The following is a 13,920-nucleotide window of genomic DNA, read 5'->3' on the forward strand; positions in this document are numbered from 1 at the left end:
TGGACAATTGTCATTTACAGGTTTTCATTCCAACCAGCCAGATTGGACAGATATCTGATAGATAATTGTATAGTGGGAGATGTATCAAACCTTGGAGAGAAATTAAGTGGAGAGAGATAAAGGGGGACACGTATGATCAGGTGTTATGTGTATTCTTGGTAACTGCACATGTTAAGTGCTGCAGTTATCGCTTCTCCCCATGTATGAATGTAGTGAAGTGGTAAAACTAACGAGTGCACTATGCGCTGCTATATACCAGATAGGGCGATGATGTGTCATTACATTTATTAAATAGTCAGTAGTACTGACCGTTCTGATGATTACCTCTTTAGATTTCGCCAGCTCAGGCTGGAGCTACTGCAGCTCCACACTACTCTGCCCGTCCTAGGCGGATTTTTTTTTCGTTAATAAAGTTTTTTTTGTTGTTATAGTTACATTAACAACCGCGGATGCCACTGTGAGAAAATAACCTGTGCAATTGCAGTCTATTTGCAAGCGACAGACACAGACAACCGAAAGAGGGAGAGTGCAATTCACCAGACAGGTGCATTAAAACTCTTCCTCTTCGGTTAATGAACTTACAATACATCCGGCCGATATCTGGACCTGATTCACTCACCACGACAATTGGTGAAGCAGGTCCAAGGAGGCTTCAGAGGTGGGGCTGCAGTACAGTCCAAAATTCAAATAGGGGAGTCACACCAACTGCCAGTGAGTCCCAGCCAGTGATGTTTGGCAGCGTGTGAAATGACAGTTGGCGTGACTCCCCTATTTGAATTTCGGACTGTACTGCAGCCCCACCTCTGAAGCTGCCACCAGTCATAAATTGCCAGGAAAGTCCAGGACCAGAGCATTGTGTCCCTCCTGAAGAGGGTCATCTTGGGAGGTATGCTATAGTATTATATTATATTGCTTATTCCAGTGGTTCCCAAACTTTTTTGAATCACGGCTCCCTAGAGTATCAGCATTGTTTTCACGGCACCCCTAAGTTTAAGGGCCTCATTTAGTAACGTGTTCTATTACCAAAACGAGTGCTAAATTTCACTGTTTATGATAAATGGTGCTCCAGCCAATCAGCTATCAACTGTCATTTTTCTAACAGATGACAGTTGGGAGCTGATTGGCTGGAGCACCATTTATCATACACAGTGAAAGTTAGCACTCATTTTGGTGATAAAACCTGTTATTAAATGGGGGCCTAAGTATGTTATTGAGAAATTCAGAAAAACATTAAGTAGTAAAGTGAAGTAAATTGTGCTTACGTGTCATCCTTAGGGTCAGTTATGTGGTGGTGGACAGGTTTACACTTCTGCTTGCCCACATATTTACATTACATTGACCATAAATAATTTAATTTGGTGCTTAACCACCATCCTGAGACACCCCTGCAAGTGTCCCAAGACACCCCAAGGTGCCACGGCGCACAGTTTGGAAACCACTGGCTTATTCCCTCAGCCTCTAAATTCTCCACCTAATAGGATTTATTCCAAGATGAATTAGTAGTATTTTATTACTTCGATCGCCAGTTAATATATAATTAGGCAATCAATATTTTACATCATACTTAAATAATTCAGTTTGTTTTATATACTGTGCATAGGAAATTCAGTGTAATATATTTTGTATTTCCTTGGTTAAATGAACCTGACGGAAGTTAGTCCTTCAGTTAGTCCTTATTCCTTTTCCCAGTATCTGATAAATAGCATCAGACTGTTCTCTATACATGTGACAAATTAACAATTCACTGGAAATGTTGTATTTCTGTTTGTATAATTGCTACATAGATATGTATCTATTAGTGTGTAACCTAGTTGGTCTCCATTATTTATACTATTATGCAGCATTCCCCCAATATTTTATATTCCACGCTCTATCACTTCACACATTTATTATTCATTTACAATATTGTTTAAGGAGCGCAGTGTGCAATTGCAACGTTACGCTTTATCTCATATGTTCACAATGTTAATTTGCTAGAGGAGAATCTGGCATAGCGTCTTAAGGTGCGTACACACTGGGCGATAAAGTGGACGACTGAACGATAACGATATCGTTATCGTTCAGTCGTCCACTTTATCGTCCATTTTTAACCCCAAAACGATGAACGATAACGACGACGCGTGTTTCCGCAGTCGTTCGTCATCATTGTTCATCGGGCTGACATGCAGGCTAACCTGACGATCTCGTCAGGTTGCTGCATGTTGGGGAATGGGGGAGAGAGCACGGCGCTGAACGATATCGTTAATGATATCGTTCAGTGGCTGTGCTCAATGTCATGAACGACATTGAGCACAGCCTGCCGGGGACACACTACACGATATCGCTCAGGGAGCAATAGTTGATTTCCTGAGAGCGCTAGTATTGTCATCAATTAATCACTTGCCTGGCTGTGTGTTACCTACATGGACGCAAACGCACACCGGGCGGCAGGCCGGAAGATAATCTTCCAGCAGCCGCCAATGGTAGTAGGACGTCCCGGCCCCCCTACATCTCTGCACTCTCCCCTAGTGTCTGCCGTGCTGCCGATCACTGCTGATCAGACAGCATGACAGGAGCTCCCAACCGGCAGGTGCATAGAGGAGCAGCTGGGGAGGAAATGTAAATGTAGCAGCCCTCAGCCCCCCAGTATATACCTAGTGGCTCCTCAAAGGAGCAGCTGCTGGGAAAAAGCAAAGTTGTAATGTCGAGATGATCCATTCATCGATAGTCTGATATATTGATGACAGACATGTAAAAAAAAGAAAATCGATATTAATGTTATGTGCTGATTTTTTTTTCCTTTTAATAAAATTGTGTTGGATAAGTTATAAAATGATGTTCTTGACCTAATTGAATCATAAAAAAAGGCAATTTCTGAGCGGTTTCTGGAAAAAATATTAGTCAGTTAAGGGTTAAAGTAACTATATATTGTTAGGAGTAGGCATAGTATATAACACTAGGGTATTCAACATGCAGCCCTCCAGCTGTTGTGAAACTACACATACAGTCAGGTGCATAAATATTGGGACATTGACAGAATTTTCATATTTTGGCCTCTATTCACCACCACAATGGCTTTGAAATGAAACAAACAAGATGTGCTTTAACTGCAGACTTTCAGACTTAATTTGAGGGTAATTACATCCAAATCAGGTGAACGGTGTAGGAATTACAATGGTTTCTATATGTGCCTCCCACTTTTTAAGGGGCCAAAAGTAATTTGGACAAACTAAACAATCCTAAATCTAACTTTCACTTTTTAATACTTTGATGCAAATCCTTTGCAGGCAATTACAGCCTGAAGCCTGGAACGCATAGACATCACCAGCACTGGGTTTCATCCCTGGTGATGCTCTGCCAGGCCTCCACTGCAAATGTCTTCAGTTCCTGCTTGTTCTTGGGGTATTTTCCCTTCAGTTTTGTCTTCATCAAGTGAAATGCATGCTCAATCGGATTCAGGTCAGGGGATTGACTTGGCCATTGCATAACATTCCACTTTTTAGCCTTAAAAAACTCTTTGGTTGCTTTTGCAGTATGCTTCGGGTCATTGTCCATCTGCACTGTGAAGCGCCGTCCAATGAGTTCTGAAGCATTTGACTGAATATGAGCATATAATATTGCCCGAAACAATTCAGAATTCGTTCTGCTGCTTTTGTCAGCAGTCACATCATCAATAAATACAAGGGAACCAGTTCCATTGGCAGCCATACATGCCCACGCCATGACACTACCACCACCATGCTTCACTGATGAGGTGGAATGTTTTGGATCATGAGCAGTTCCTTTCCTTCGCCATACTCTTCTCTTCCCATCACTCTGGTACAAGTTGATCGTTATAGGTAGATATAAGGTTTTGCGCTAATGAGTAATAGCTGCTGAACACTTGGAAGGTATCCCCACCTTCCCAAATAATAGGAATTATATATAGTTGGTGTTCGCGCTCTGAGGTCTGATGATGTTCTATAATATACAATCCTAGTGTGTTAGTTAAGGTGTAAGGACCTAAGTGAGTAAAAGTAATGATGGATTCTAGTGTATATATTGTGTTTAGTGGACCACTCGTCCGAATCTTGCTTATGCAGTCCTGGTGTAAACCACCTGTGTAGAACTGTAGGGTGGCTGTTCTTAGAACATTAGTCCCAGTGACATAAACTGGTTTGCTATAACTTTAGGCAGTGTGTTCATCTGTATATGCATCAACGTTCAGAATGATGGTATAAAAAGTTAATGTTACACTGTTCGTGATAGGGATGTGTTGTAGATGTATTCTCCCCTCTCCAATGGTCTCTGTACCAGGAAACTGCCACTCTGCCTCAAGGATTCACAAAACAAACCAGACGAACCACAGTATCAGGTGCTGATAGATACTTTGGTGCGGAAGATAAGTGGCATAAGGAACTTACCCAGCTTCCGGCATGATCTCACAGGTCCACCAATGGCACTTCCTTGTTGGCTGTTGAGTGTGGGTGTAAGGGGCAGGGGACACAAGGTCCAATGTTAGCTGGACAGAACACTATACATATATGGAAGGGTTAAATACATTTATTTATTTGTGCCCATGCCTGGTTGCGGCCATAAGGGTCTCAGAGCAAGTATAAGAAAGTACAGAAGCAAATCAATATGACATGCAATCTTAAAGTTAAAATGTGTAAAGTCAAGTAGCTATGGAAATATAGTCCCAACGCGTTTCATCCCATGTGGGGACTTTTTCAAGGGTAGGTGAATTGTTGTTCCCAAATCGGGGTTTAAATACCTTATGAGTAGCGTTCATTCCATCACCTGTCCAAGTTGATCGTTGTCTCATCTGTCCATAGGATGTTGTTCCAGAACTGTAATGGCTTTTTTAGATGTTGTTTGGCAAACTCTAATCTGGTCTTCCTGTTTTTGTGGCTCACCAATGGTTTACATCTTGTGGGGAACCCTCTATATTCACTCTTGTGAAGTCTTCTCTTGATTGTTGACATTGACGCATATACACCTACCTCCTGGAGAGTGTTCTTGTTTTGGCCAACTGTTGTGAAAGGGTTTTTCTTCACCAGGGAAATAATTCTTCTGTCATCCACCACAGTTGTTTTCCGTGGTCTTCCGGGTCTTTGGTGTTGCTGAGCTCTCCGGTGCCATCTTTCTTTTTAAGAATGTACCAAATAGTTGATTTGGCCACACCTAATGTTCTTGCTATCTCTCTGATGGGTTTGTTTTGATTTTTCAGCCTAATGATGGCTTGCTTCACTGATAGTGACAGCTCTTTGGATCTCATATTGAAAGTCGACAGCAGCTGATTCCAAATGCAAATGTCACACCTAGAATCAACTCCAGACCTTTTACCTGCTTAATTGATAATGAAATAACGAGGGAATAGCCCACACCTGTCCATGAAATAGCTTTTGAGTTGATAGTCCCATTACTTTTGGCCCCTTAAAAGGTGGGAGGCACATATAGAAACCGTTGTAATTCCTACACCGTTCACCTGATTTGGATGTAATTACCCTCAAATTAAATCTGAAAGTCTGCAGTTAAAGCACATCTTGTTTGTTTCATTTCAAAGCCATTGTGGTGGTGAATAGAGGCCACAATATGAAAATTCTGTCAATGTCCCAATATTTATGCACCTGACTGTACCTGCATGTCCTGACAAGTTTTAGCATGCCCTAATATCAAAACTATGGCAAGGCATGCTGGGATTTGTAGTTCCAAAGCAGCTGAATGGCCACATGTATAATATATCCCTGGTATATAAGGTGGGTAGTTCCGATGATGCTCGTTTCACCAGTCCTTTATCAAGGCATCAACCTGTTTGGGCCATCTTTTATTTTCAAGATTCTATTTTCATTGGAAAGCGTCATTCCTGCATCAGCAGCGATAAGTTTCAAACTCTGTTGGAATCTTATAGGGGGATCATCCATTCCTCTGTTTCAACACCAATTGGGGTGTGTTTGTTTACATCTTTCACAATATTTATTAAATCTCCTATAATTAGAGTGAGCTTGATCCTGGGAACATGCATTCCTGTAGATCAATATGTCAATCAATATTTATCATATATTTTACTTAATTGGTTTACTTGTTTCATAATAGGAATTGGTATGAAATACCGCCGGCCGCATTCCCGGCAGCGCCTGACCGACAAAAGCAGAGTTCCCGGCAGTGGAAGCCCGACAGCGCTGGAAATCCTGATCGTCGCTAAGGTAAGTATAAACTAACCTAACCTAACCCCCTAACCCTCTTTAGGGGTGCCTAACCCTAACCTCCCCCCCAAGTGCCTAACCCTAATCCCCCCTCTAAGTGCCTAACCCTAAACCCCCCTTCCCCGCTGCCTAAATCTAAGTCTCCCGGGGGGGTGCCTAACCCTAAGTCCCCCCCGGGGGTGCCTAACCCTAACCCTCCCTCCCCCTGGCCTAACCCTAACCCTCCCGGGGGGGTGCTTAACCCTCAGTGTGCCTCCCGGGGGGTTCCCTAAACCTAACCCTCCCCCCCACGGCTGTCTGCTCGCGGCGCCTGGCATCCCTTCGATCGGGATGCCGGGCGCCTGTCTCCCGGCGTCGGGGAAATGACAGGCGTCTAGATATAGACACCCAGCATTGCACCCTCGCCGGGATATGACAGTCGGGAAGCCGGCTGTCGGTATTAAGGCAGCCGGTTTCCCGATTGTATACCTTATAATATCAGCATTTATATTGATAAGTGAATAACTATAATTTCCCCATAATATAGAGGTACTTTATCTTTCTATTATTCCTCATATATTCTGTTCTGTGTATTATCTTATTTCATGGGATCATTACTTTCTTTACTTTTCTGAAACTGAATTTTTTTTAAAAGATGTTTTTAAACACTTTTTAATAAAAATATCCCTCAGAGAACTTTTATTTAGTATTTACGTTATACAACCAATTTGAGCCATACTTGCCTACTTTTGAAAAAGCATTTCAGGAAGATTGTGAAAGTAACACCTATGAGCACTGTGGTAAAGTAGACATATACTGCTACATCAAAGAGGGGTGTCATAAAACTGACTTACATCCAAAAGTAAATGAGCCCCAAAGCTGTTAGTAAGATCTATTTGTTGATGAAAACACACTGATACTTATCAGAAAATGCTTGTAGCCATAGGGATCATTGTGCCTTATAACCAATGCAGGGAAATGATACTTGGGCAGCACAGATGGTGTAATGGTTAGCATTACTGCCTCACAGCACTGAGGTCGTTGGTTCGATACCCACTACAGCCCTAACTGGGGTTTGTATATTCTCCCTGTGCTTGCGTGGATTGCCTCCGGGTGCTCCAGTTTCCTCCCACACTCCAAAAATATACTGGTAGGTTAATTGGCTCCTAGCAAAATTACCCCTAGTGTGTATGTGTGTGTGCATGTGGTAGGGAATATAGGCCCTGATTCAGAGCCGGACGCTCTGACCAGAGCACACGCTCTGAATCAGGGCCCACCTCCATAATTATGGAGCGTCCTCCTGGACGTTCGTATAGCTGTGGGTCACCACCCACAGCCTATACGAGCGTGCAGGTTGATGGTCACGATGGTCTTGACCATCGCGACCATCGCCACTGCGAGCCGGAGCCTGCGGTTGAGTTTCTCAACCGCAAGGCCCGGAGTGATTTTGGCTCTATCAGAGCCAAAATCACTCCCACTGACATCACTAGTGATGTTAGTGGGCCGGCTTCTGACGGTAGGCGTTCCCTTGGGAACGCCCCATCTGGGAGGCACGCCCCCGGCACGCCCACCAAAGGGGGCGTGCTGTCAATCAACATCTACAGCACGCTCCCTTTGATCAGACACAACGAGCGAAGGAAAGTCCTTCGCTCGTCGCGTCTCGCGCATGCGCACGACGGAGCTCCCTCCGTCGTGAGCATGCTCAGTGCACACCATCGACCCACTTGCGAGCGGACAGCCGCTCGCGAGTGGGTCTGAATCAGGCCCATAGAGTGTAAGCTCCACTGGGGCAGGGACGGATGTGAATGGACGAATATTCTCTGTACAGAATATGTGTGCGCTATATAAATAAATACTAATGATCCCATTTGAATGTAATATATATATATATATATATATATATATATAAAACAGCTTCATAATTGGGGTAAGATGCAATCAGGGAGATTAATAGACTCTTCAGGAAGACAGGGAGATTGCTACTATTTCAGGGAGTCTCCCTGACAATCAGGGAGAGTTGGCAAGTATGAATATGAGTTGATAATTATATCTGTCCTTATTTATCTGTTTTATTTTTTCATGTAGATTTACTATTTTCACAGTTCCAATAATATAATATTCGTATTCTATAATATTCACCTTTGCATGATTAAAGAAATCCACAAAACATGACCTGAGACTGTAGGACTGTAGATGAGAATGGCTGCTGTAAGTTTATTCAACTGTCTTGTCTCTGTACTGCCACCTAGTGTTCTTGTTTTACTTTTTATTTTTTTTATTTACATTTCTAATGTTTATAAAGGGTGGATTTTAAAAGTGTTCTCCAAAAACACACCCACATTTCTAGGGAGTACTGAAGCATCACTTTCATATATTACAGTAGATAAGTTCATGCAAGGAAAAGATAAGGAGCCTATCTAGCTCTTTAAGGCTATGCATGGGCTCTATTTTAGATGTGTTTCTAATACCCCTATTATACAGAAAAGCAAATTACTGGGTCAAGCATTTCTACCCGGTAATTTGCTGATCAACACAGCTACTTTTTCTGTGTAAAATGGTCAACCTGGGTCGAAATTCCCGGGACTTCGACCATGGTTTTTATTTTTACCAGGGTTGGATACCTGGCAATTTCGACCCGGGCTGACCCTTTCACACAGAAGAAATATCCGTGTTGATCAGCAAAGTACAGGGTAGAAATGCTTGATGCGGTAATTTGCTTTTCTGTCTGAAGGGGGGGTGGTGGGGGGTCAGGCTGGGATGATATTCTATTTCAGTGCATTTGTAGTGTTGAAAATGTTTATTCATTACAGTGGAAATGGATATTAAAGGTAGTGATCCTAAGGGGTATATTTACTAAAGTGCGGAGAGATGTTGCCCAAAGAAACCAATCAGATTCTGGCTATTATCTTCTAGAAGGTGCTAGATAAATGATAAGTAGAATCTTATTGGTTGCTATGGGTAACAACTCCACTTCTAAAAACCTGCACTTTAGTAAATACCCCTAAGCTTCTTCCCTCATGTGATTTCCCTCCCTTACTTATACTATTATATACTGCATACACCCTACAACGGCTCCCAACCTACAACGGCTCCCAACCCTTGGTTTCTGCCACCCAGCTGCTTATTTGAGTGTTACGATCACTAATGCAGCAATGTTTATAAATCATGTCCTTGTCCTGCATTGTCCTGTTTTCTTATTTTTGCTTATTTATTTATGTACTGTGTCAGGCACTGCAGAACCCTTGTTTTGCCATATAAACAAAGGATAATAATAAGCATTTAGTGTTTAGCTTGAACAAGACAAATTTCTATTTTGTCGCAAACGTGTAAAAAAAAAAAAAAATTGAATGCACTTATAAAGGCATACAATTCATATTTCTAATGAATATTAAATGCCTACTGTGAAAATGCAGTTTGGTGACAGTTTATGCAATGCAGAGTGGTTTACTTGCATTTTTATTATTGGGATTTATCAAATGCATGGCAAATGCCAATCATGGGATGCATCAGTATTGCACTAAAAATAATGTTGTCTTCTAACGCTCACGGTTTACATAATAGTCAAAGAAGTGCCAAAACATGAGGTCATACTGTGAAACTGACATTTATCATGTGACAGAGAAAATCTGGTGGTGATTAAGAAGGGATCCTGCCAATAGTGTAAATATGTGCCTTTTAAGTCAACTGGTCTGCAGCTATTACTCTGATTTCTATATAAAGCACAAAGGGTAAGAGCATGTTTACCAGATAAGCCTATAGGTTTCAGTAATTCAAGGGAAATTTATCAAAGTGTGGTTATAAACCAATCAGAAAATATATTTTATTCATGAAATGAAAATGGATTTATTAAAGAATTGTAACCACACAGAATACCTTCACATAAACAATGACCTCTGTGAGGGGTCACCCAGTTAGTGCATTTCCAAACAAGTATTTCATCATGAAACTCTAAAAACATTTAAAGTAAATCCAAGAAATTGTGATTCAACAGCACCTGTCAGGATTGGTGTATATAAGATGATTTGAAAGACTTTGAATATTCCCTGAAGCACTGTCAGGGTCACTATAAAGAAATTAATAAATAATGCCACAACTGAGCATTTGTCTGAAGCAGACAGTCCTCCAAAATAAGTATTTGTGCAAAAATGGCACTTGTTAGGAAGATTGTAAAGGGGCTACCTGGCGTTGGGGCTCCATCACCACACCGCTCCGATACTGGCGGACTTGAATCCCAGTGGATTCAGGTTCCACCAATCAGGAGGATAAATTTCAAACATAGTGTTGTTAGCGAGTCAATCACGTCTCGCAGCTGGCCCAGGAACAGGCGCTTGGGCTAGGCCAATCAGGGCCTTTCCTGCTTAATAGCCCTACCCACATGAGCCGCTTATATTAGCTGGCACAAGGCAGTTTGGGCAGCAAAAGAGTGACACTTCAAGGAGCCCTGGGGCCGCACGAGATACTGTGGCTCAAGTGAAGAACTTAACAAGTCGCGGGGAGTGACGCGACCCAGGTGAAGAGCCCAAGAAGTCCAGAGGGTGTGGACCCTTTGTGTGACATTCATGTGGACAAAGGCAAAGAGCCAGTGCTGGCTGAACCATGACTGGTTCTGCTAAAGACACATGGCATGTAGGGCCCCAGTGGGGACCATGATTCATATCCACTATTGGTGCTAGGCCTTGTGGCAAGTAGGCAGGCACTAGGCCCAAGGGAGTGCTGGGCACTAGCCCCTTATATTATTATGGTCAGCAAGGCCATTTTAAGAGCATTGTAGGCCCTGGGAAAAGAAATGCACTGAGGCCTGTACCCACCCATTCACGGGAATAAAAATGTAAAAGGTCAATAAAATTAAACATTTTAGATTTATTGGTAGTTTCAACAAAATCAGTGTTTAAACATAAAAATCCATGATATAAAGCGAAAATTATGGACCCCATCTACTTCTCTTCTCTAGCTCACAGTTCCTACTCGCACTGCAGCTGTGATTAAAGTATAGAGGCCCCCTTAATCTAACTCTGTGGCTGCAGGCTGTGAGTTAGGTAGAAAGTGCTGCATGGTTGCTCTGATTGTGTATCTTTCTCTGCCTGTCTCTCAGCCGGCTGCCTAGAGCGAGCAGCCGCACATTCCATGTAGATGCTCCCCAGCCCAGCCCGCCCCTGCTCAAATGCCCCTAGAATTGTGGGGTCCTGGACAGCTGCCCAGTGTGCCCACACGTTAAGATGGCTGTGGGCACTAGAACTGAGGGATCAGTTGGCACAAGGCCATTATAGTATAATCAGGGCAGCTGGATGTGGTAGGCAGGGGCACAAATAGAAAAGGGGGTACTAATTACTTTGCAAAAGACAGACACATGGATTCATAGGAAATGTCCTTTTCTCTGGCCTAACACCTGCTGCATACCCATGCAGAAAAATATATATTTCACCTCCGATGTGTGAAAACACAAGTAACAGAAGGGCGTCACTGAGGCCCTAGGACCAATTAAGATCATACAGACACAGGGTGAGGACACCCTGGTAACTATGACAGACTTACACATTTTAATTGCAGAATTGGTTAAACTGTTCATGAGACAACAACAGACTCTGCACTTCTCAATTGTATGTGTTGGTAAGAGTTTTACCAATGCTGGAAAAAACTCCCATTAAATTTTGTCTAGCTTTTGGAAGAAAGCCTGTGTGAGCCTGCATTCCAATGGAGGAAGACACCAAGATTGATCATTTTGTCCTTAACCTTTGGTGCTGAAGCCAAATACTGTGCTCATCTCAAGAGCAAAAGAGACAACGCTGTCTAGGCTTTCAGTCTACAAGAGACCTAGAAGCATTGCCTTTTTTCATGGTATTCTACTGTACACATTACTGGCACTTTTTTTTGTATAATTTTTAATTCTTATAACTAGTTCCAGACACAGCAAGAAATGAATGAAATCATTTTAGAAATGAAAACAAGCACTACCTTGAATTAGAATTTTCCACCAAGACGAAGACCCAAAATAGTGTTTCCTAACATTAGTTCTTAGGGAATCCTAATGGTGCAAGTTTTCCAGGTCTTTTTTACAGAATAACAAATCAAATCAGTAGCACCACTTGTGAGGAAACATTCAGTATGGAAAACATGCACCGTTGTTCCGTGAGGACTGGAGATGGGAAACATAAACCCAAAGCTTAACATTATATACAGTAAATATATAAATAAATAATCAAAATCATATACAGGCCTAGTCAAAATCCAGATCTCAATCCATGCCTTTTTTCTTTTCTGAGCCAAAGCAGATGCTGACATAAAATCTGGCACATTGGTACAGAAAGAAGCATGGTTGGTGTCTTAAACCAGGATTTGCACTGCTGGCTAATGTCTACTTCCTTGAGAGAATGACTTCTATTTAATCTACAAAGAAAAGAAAGCAGCCACTCGTGACCACTGTAAGTTTAAAGATCCATATTTTTATGACTAATAGTTACTTTGTTATAGTGTCTTGTGTACACAGAAACCTTTCTGTCGAGTACACAATTCCAGATATGTACTCAAGATGAGGAAACAAGCCTTTGATATTTTTATTTGACACAATGGTAATTGGATATTTGCCCTTCTAATGAGGCATTTTGCGGCCTAATACTGGCAATAGCAGCTGTAGTAGCAGAAAAAGAACCACGTACCTTATATACCGACATAATAGTACTGAATATAATTCCAATATAAAATGGAGAATTATTGATTTATAGTGCAAAACATATGCATTCACTTTGAATAATATATGTGTATATAGGCAGCGCCACCGGGGGCGCACAACCTCTGGAAAGTTTTGCTTCCTGGAGCTTGGTGAATATCGGCACATCACAGCCCCATAGCATTCTATGGAGACTGCAGTGCCAGCGGGCCAGAATGGATATCCCAGATATTCACCGTGGACCACTTTAATGCATACGGGGTTTGCGTCAAACCTCAGACCATGGCAGTTATCTGAGTTTTGACCGCATTCTTGAGGTTATTACACGCCACCAGTCTCTCTCTCCTCCCACCTCGTAACATGACATTGCCCTCGCCCCAGCTCTTGTCCTCATCCAGTCATCGGGAGCTTTACTCTCTGCTTAGACCCATACGCCTCTGTGTCTGTCACACAATTAGAGCAGGAATGCAGCCTGTTCTTGGAGTAGGGCTCCGAGTGAATGCACTGAGATACTGTAACCTTGATCACAGCACTCCTCAGTTAAAGGCAGCTGGGCAGGAATGAGATCTCACTTCATGGAGGCCGGATGATAGGGAATTGTAATCTGCGCTCAAAAAAAACATTTAAGCATTTCATTAATGGGAGGAATACTGTGTGCCCTGTGCTGACAGCTCCCAGAGTTACTGCACCATGTGGCAGTAACACCCCCGTGGTGAGTGGTGGGGGATATGCCAGCTTATGACCTTCTCTCCCAGCAGCCAGAGGGTGAGGTTGGGCATCGGGCATCTATTCCTGTCTCCTGAGTGGTATGTCTTGTGGCTCACCACAACAGGGTCTCTGTGTGCATTGTCTAGTGTGCCTGCTCTAGACACATGCTATACATGATTTTATAATAGTTTAGAAGTCACATCAGAGTTCTGTGACCTGTACAAGAGCAGTTTTAAGTAGAGATGTGCGCCGACCCCCGTGTTTTAGTTTTGGTTTTGGATCTCCCCTGGTTTTGGATCTGGATTGGTTTTGCCACCTCCATGTTTTGTTTTCGTGTTTTGGTTTTGGATCTGGATTTTTTCTTAACTAAAAAAAATAACAAAATAAACAGCTAAATCACATAAA

This window comes from Taudactylus pleione, unplaced genomic scaffold (assembly GCF_031769625.1).
Source record: "Taudactylus pleione unplaced genomic scaffold, aTauple2 ptg000256l, whole genome shotgun sequence".
In the NCBI taxonomy this organism is placed as follows: Eukaryota; Metazoa; Chordata; class Amphibia; order Anura; family Myobatrachidae; genus Taudactylus; species Taudactylus pleione.